The following is a 7,500-nucleotide window of genomic DNA, read 5'->3' on the forward strand; positions in this document are numbered from 1 at the left end:
CACGTCGCCTATATCACGTATCTTTTTATTTCACGCTATCTAACGCGCCTACTGAACCACATCGTGAGGGAAGAAAGTCGTGTATTGAATAAAGACGACGGAGCGACAAAAAAGACAATGAATCAGTTAAGCGAAGAGTGAAAAATGGCTGAAATAAGAGAACCCTGCGCTCCCTCTCAGACTACAACAGTACACAACTTCGTCTCATTCATTGTGTTGGTCCGAGAGAGAGGCGGTCGCTCTTTTAACGCTTTTTAGTCCTCTCTAACCCTCTTGTGGAATACCAGGCGAGACCAAGAGGCGGAGGAAGTATCCATCGTGAGTGGAGAGTGGGTGGAGTGAGTTGGAAGTGTCCCCAAAGTGAGGAAAAAGCCAAGGAAAAGGGGAGGTGTTGCAGGCTCCTCCGCGTGGTGCTTTTGGTGCCTTTGTGACTCACTCGAAAAGGTTCCTCGCGAGTGTCGCTCCTATTTCTCCTCCTTATTTCTCCCCTTCTTCCCTTTCTGGGGAAGCAGAGTGCACAAAGAGTAGGTGAAGATAATATTCGCGGTGTGTAAGGAGATAACATTCAACCCTCTCTTGTGAGAAAGTGCAATTTTAGAAAGGAAAAGGTGAATTTTTTTACGCGAAAGAAGTGTAATTCTATAACGTCCGGATATAAGTGTTTCTTCAAGACGTTGGGAAGATTAACGTGAAACCTTCGTGTGTGTGTGTTGAGCTGTTCTACTGTTCTTGTTCTGTGTTACTATGTTGGAGAACAAGTGAAGTTGTTATATTGTTACTTGGCTTGTGATTGTTGAAGAAATTGAAATGAAAAGTGATTTGTTTTTTCTGATAATAGAAGTTATTTGAGTGAATTTCTGATCTGTTTTGATTTATATCTAGGATTTTTCCTTCATCAAGACTTATTTTTTTTGTGGAATTATTACTTTGAAAAGTGCAAAAAGTGAATTTAATGTTACAGAGGCATTTGTTAATTACTGTTGTGCTTATGATAATTATATATTTTTTTAGTTTCATGAAAAGGAGAGTGGAACAGGAGTATTTTTTTGTGTATTTATATATAAGTGTATGAGATGTATATGATTTTTTTTTATTAACATTAAATCAAATGATTAATTCTTTTTGCCAGAGATTATATCATTTGATTGATTGTTTTGGCAGATATTAAATAATTTTGTTGAAAATATGAAAATAATGTATATTGTATTTAGATATGTTTAATGAATGGAGAGAGAGAGAGAGAGAGAGAGAGAGAGAGAGAGAGAGAGAGAGAGAGAGAGAGAGAGAGAGAGAGAGAGAGAGAGAGAGAGAGAGAGAGAGAGAGAGATTAAGAAAGAAAAAAAGAAAGAAAGTAAAGATAATGAGAGGGAAAGGGCAAGTGAGATTAGAGAGTGAGTGAATGTGTGGGAGAGACAGAGTAAGAAAATAAAGAAAGTAAGAGAGAGAGTGAGTGAGTGAGTCAGGCAAAGGCAATTTTCAATATTCATGAGTAACTCCATGTCAGGCAGAATATTGACATCTGATATTTGTTCAGTATGTGCATTAAGTGATGTGAAATTATTACCTTTTTATTTTCTTATCCTTGAAGATTAAAATTTTAGCTTATTCTGAAATGTACTATTTTCAAAACAAGACAGAAGATTTATAGCTTTTGAAAGAATTAGAGATATTGGACAGAAAGAACATACAGTAGGTATTAAATACCATCTGCAAAATGTAGTAGTAAATTTTGCCCATGAGGCAGAGTCCAGCTATGCTGTGGCCTCAGCACTCCATCAAAGACAAACCTTAACATGTTTATTCTAACAGGATAATACATGTTGACCTCTCAGACAGTTTATCCTTGTATATCTTGACAGTTTTGTTTGGATGAGGTTTATTGGCCTTTGCAGAGAGCAGAGGCCATAGCATTGGCTATATAGTTAGTCCTAGTTAGAGCAGCTATGATTTACTGACTCCCAAAGAAAATAAATTTAGGTCAGCAGTTTTGCATTTCTATAGGGATGAAATATTCAGTATTCTAATTGAGGTAGTATGTCATTTTTTTTTAAACTATATATTCTCCATTTTCTTTTTTTTTTCATCCTCTTTCGATAAGTATATGACTCAACAGGATGTAATATTTTGGTTATCTCATAAGATGAGATAGTAGTAACACATACATCATTGTGCTGATAAAGTTCACATGAGGAAAATATTTACCAAGTATATTTTATATGATAAGAAACGTGTCAGTTGAGATTATTATTAACAGATCTCATAAGAATTTAAATATTTCTTTTTATATATAAAGCCAAGATAGACAAGTAGGTTGATTGATAGAAATATAGATAGATTGTTAGATTAGGTAGTCATTAACTAAACTGTATTGACTGTACAAGTAAATTGATCAATGAAAAATTACCACATTTTTGCATATGTATTAACTGATATAGTTAGACAGGTAGATAAACTGGTAGTAAAGTTGCTACATTATTAATAGGCAGGTACTTTTTTAGAAAGAAACTTAATGATTTTAAGCCAAAGAAGGAGAATAAAAAAAAAAAAAAAAAAAAAAAAAGTACAGTAAATACCTTGTGCGTTTATCAAAGAACATGGCTTTGAGTTATCAGTTCTCGTAGATAAAGGAAAGGAACTTGCCTTGTCATTTATTCTAGATGTGATGTACAGCCAGTGAATATGTAACATGGGACTAGCAAACACATTAATTTGCTAGCATGCATTTGGTCAAGAAAAGACATCTTTAGCAAAAGTAAGAGAAATGTAGGCTCAAGAAATTCTTTCCGTAACAAAAAACAAACAAAGATATAATTCACCTAACAACAACAAAACAAAAATTGTTACAGATACCAAAGAAGCATATAAAAGATTCAGACAGTGTCTTTCACAATAGCAGTAATAACTCACTTTTGCTCTGTCTGTAGGCAGATGCTTAAACATTAACTGAGGCTAAATGTGCACAAGTAACAGGCCAGAGCATCAGTTAAGGTTACCACATCTTTCTTTTATTTCTTCTCTTCTTATTCTTATCTTCCCTCCTCCTCCTCCTCCTCCTTTTCCCCTCCTCCTCCTCCTCCTTTTCCCTTCCTCCTCCTCCTCCTCCTTTTCCCTTCCTCCTCCTCCTCCTCCTTTTCCCTTCCTCCTCCTCCTCCTCCTCTTCTCCTCCTCCTCCTCTTTTCTCCTCCTCCTCCTCTTTCTCCTCCTCCTCCTCCTCCTCCTCCTCCTCCTCCTCCTCCTCCTCCTCCTCCTCCTCCTCCTCCTCCTCCTCCTCCTCCTCCTCCTCCTCCTCCTCCTCTTTCTCCTCCTCCTCCTCTTCTTTAAAGAAAGTTAATGTATTGTGTGGGGAAAGTGTGAGAAAGATTCTTTGGTTTATGAGATAGCCACAGCTTTTTCACTTGCTGTAGAGGGAACTGGCATATTGAAGGGGGTTTCTTATTTAATATATCGATTTTGAAAGGATTTTTAAAATGATTATTGTGTCAGTCTTATTGTGATTTTTGTGTTAAGTGAGGTTTTGAAAGGAAATGGTTTCATAGGTTTGATGTTTTTAGTGATGCCAGTCAGCACACCAAGATCTCTTTTTTTACCAGGGAATTTGCTCCCAAACTTATTTTAAAATTGGCCCCTTAGAGTTGGTTAGCCTTCCTCAACACATTCTTCTTCTAGTTCTCTGTATTTGTCATTTTGTTATTCCACTTTCTCCTCACATTTTTCTTCTATTATTATTATTATTATTATTATTATTATTATTAGTAGTAGTAGTAGTAGTAGTAGTAGTAGTAGTAGTAGTAGTAGTAGTAGTAGTAGTATTGTTATCATTATTATTGTTGTCATTATTATTGTTATTATTATTATTATTATTATTATTATTATTATTATTATTATTATTATTATTATTATAAAATAAGATTTTTACTATATATTCTTTTATTACTATAATGCATTAAATGATGGTAGTAATGATGACTATAATAATGATGATGATGATGATGGATATTATTATTATTATTATTGTTGTTGTTGTTTTTGTTGTCATCATTAATATTATTGTTATTATTATCATTGATAATATCTTATTTTTATTATTATTGTTGTTGTTATTGTTATTATTATTATTATTATTATTATTATTATTATTATCATTATCATTATTATTGTTGTTGTTGTTGTTGTTACTACTATTACTATTATTACTATCATCATCATCATCATCATCATCATCATCATCATCATCATCATCATCATCATCATCATCATCATCATCATCATCATCATCATCATCATCATCATCATCATCATCATCATCATCATCATCATCATCATCAATATTATTTTATTACTATTACATATTAAATAATGTAGTTATAGTTATTATAATTATAATGATGATGATGCTTATTATCATTATTATTATTATTATTATTATTATTATTATTATTATTATTTTTATTATTTTTATTATTAACTGTTGTTATTATTAATACTATTGTTATTATCATTATTATTATTATCATAGTAATTGTAATAGTAATTTTATATAATTATAACAATAATTATTATTGTTATTCTTATTATAATCTTATTATTATTATTTTAATTACTATTATTATTATTACTATTATTATTATTACTATTATTATTATTATTATTATTATCATTATCATTATCATTATCATTATCATTATCATTATCATTATCATTATCATTATCATTATCATTATCATTATTATTATTATTATTATTATTATTATTATTATTATTATTATTATTATTATTATTATTATTATTATTATTGTTATTGTTATTGTTATTGTTATTGTTATTGTTATTGTTATTATTATTGTAATTATCATTATAATTATTTATATTGCTGTTATTATTAATATTTTATTTTTATTGTTGTTATTATTATTATTATTATTATTATTATTATTATTAGTAGTAGTAGTAGTAGTAGTAGTTTTAGTAGTATTGATGTTGGTGGTTATTACTATTATATATTATTGTTATCATCATCTTCATTTTGGTTTTGATCATCATCATCATCATTATTCATATTGTTACTGTTATTGTTATTACCAGTTTCATTTTTATCATTATCATCATTATTGCTTGAGTTCTTTCTTATTGATATTGTTATTATTAGTATCATTGGTGTATATATATATTGTCCTTAGTATTGTTATTGGTATCAATATTGACATTATAATTTTTATTGTTATTTTCATTTTCATTATCATTGTTATTATTACTGTTCATGTTATCATGTTATTAGTTATCGATGTTGATGGTATTATTATCATTATGTTGTAAGATATATTATTCATGTTGTATCATCCCTTTTTGTTGTTTTGTTTTGATAATTGGACAGAGAGACAGACACAGACAGACAGACAGACAGACAGACAGACAGACAGACAGACAGACAGACAGACAGACAGACAGACAGACAGACAGACAGACAGACAGACAGACAGACAGACAGACAGACAGACAGGCAAAGGAGAAATGAAGTGCAATCCAGTTTTCATAATCGTTGCAGTAAAAGCTCTTTTAGAATATATATGTAATAACTACTAATAGATATATGTTTGGATGGATAGCTAGATCGATAGATAGATTGTTTAGCAATTCATCTTTACATTATCCTCCCCCTAAAATCAGTATTATGCAATAGTGATTCAGGTAGCTGCCATTGAGAAGCCAATTTTATCAAAATTGACTTATTCACTGTGAGAAATTGGGTTTATTTTAGCCATGATTGAAGAGGAAGGGTTGGGATGCAAATTATTGCATTGTTTCCGAAGCTTTTTTTCAAATTGTCTGTCAGATTGTCACTGTGGGGGTGGAGTGTTCCTCTGTGTCATTTGTCTTTGTTTGTTTTTTAATTGTTTTTATTGTCTTTGTTTTGTGTTTTGATTCATTTAGTTCGAGTGGGGGTTTTTAATAGGTATTTTTTGCCAGTCAGATATGAGTCTAATTATTATCTTTGCCCTTTGTTTTAAAGAATTTTATGCTAATTAGTTCTTTTCTGTCGTCAACAGATTTATTTCATATCACATCCTTCTCAATTTTCTCTCATCATTGTTCATCTGTAAAGTGGGTATATGTATATTTATTCACTTTATAAATACATACACGGTTTTTTACTTCCTTTCATATGTCATCACTGTTGATTTATCTGTTATTTCCCTCTTATTGACACCACAAGAAGACCGTCACAACACCAGCCCTCCCATTTTTTGCATTTTTGCATTTCCCGTGTGAACGCATCCAACAAATGGCCTTTGTCCTCGCATAGTTGATGGTGAACTATCAAAAGCAAGTTCCTCTTCCTGTTCCTTGTTGGTTGTGGATGTAAATATCCTGTTTAGTCTGGGCTTATCTGACTTGTGTAGGCTATGGGTATACTTATTATACTTTTTTATTGATTTTTTTAGAGCAGAGGAGTAAGGACTAGTAGCAGTAGTTATGTTATTGATTTTTTTTTATTTGAAATAAAAAAAATTGTTGTAGATGTGTTGGTATAGATTTTTTTTTTTGCTGTGAAGGTTTTTATGTATGATAGTTCAATTTTATGGGGATTTAAATTATTCATTAGTTTGGACAGTTTACTGAAGTTTACAGTTTCTGTTGGGGAAATTTTTTTTTAGCTGAGTCACGCTTTTTACTTTATTCAGATTAAGGAAGTAATGGCAAATATGCTGAATGGAGTATTATTATTGCTGTTATATTTATTGTGATGTTTATTTCCTCCTCCTTGTCCTCTTCCCTCTCTTGTCCCTCCTTTTCCCTTCCCCACTCCCTTCCCCCTCCCCTTCCTCGCCCTTCTCCTCCTCCTCCTCCTCCTCCTCCTCCTCCTCCACTTCCACTTATTCCATAATCACCTTCACTTCCTTCTCCACCTCCTGCCCTCTTCCTCCCCCTTCCTCTTCCACTTCCTTCTAGTTCCATTCATTATTTGTCTGTGACATACTATCACTGTCCCAATGCCTTTTCCTGTCTTCCATCATTAACTTCTCTAGATTCCTTCGATATCGCACGTTAAGCTTTCCATGAAACTTTTTCTTGATAGCTTGAGTGAAGCCTTTCCTAGGGATTTTTCTTGATAGCTTGAGTGAAGCCTTTCCTAGGGATTTTTCTTAATAGCTTGACTGAAGCCTTTTCTAGGGATTTTTTTCTGTGAAGCTTATTTTTGAGCTTTTATGAAGTTTTTTACTTTTTTCTTCGCTTTGCATAAACTTTTCTTGGAGTTTTCTGTATGAAATTTTTTCCTGTAACTTTTCTGATGTGACTTTTTGATGAATTTTTTACCTTTCGGGTTTTGCCACGAAGCTTTTTCATGAAGCTTTTCCAGCTGACTGAAGATTTGTTTGTGTGGTTTTAATGCCCATGTTTCTTGCTTTCTCAGAAGTTGCTTGTCTTTTGTCCCTTTCCTCTTTTTCTTCTCGTTTCTGCTTTCTCCTTATCTCTTTCTCATTCTTCATTCTTTGATTCATT

General features: G+C 32.0%; 1 protein-coding gene across 6 annotated transcripts in view; it reads left to right on the forward strand.

The window, feature by feature from the left end:
• The first annotated feature begins 203 nt into the window (after window positions 1-203).
• The window catches only part of LOC119598196 (signal-induced proliferation-associated 1-like protein 2), a 32,350-nt gene continuing 25,053 nt past the window's right edge, over window positions 204-7,500 (forward strand). For all 6 annotated transcript variants that reach the window (XM_037947821.1, XM_037947819.1, XM_037947817.1 and 3 more), the window contains exon 1: window positions 204-318. The gene's annotated coding sequence lies outside the window, so the exon portion shown is untranslated. The remainder of the gene's footprint in view (window positions 319-7,500) is intronic.

This window comes from Penaeus monodon, chromosome 41 (assembly GCF_015228065.2).
Source record: "Penaeus monodon isolate SGIC_2016 chromosome 41, NSTDA_Pmon_1, whole genome shotgun sequence".
NCBI lineage: Eukaryota > Metazoa > Arthropoda > Malacostraca > Decapoda > Penaeidae > Penaeus > Penaeus monodon.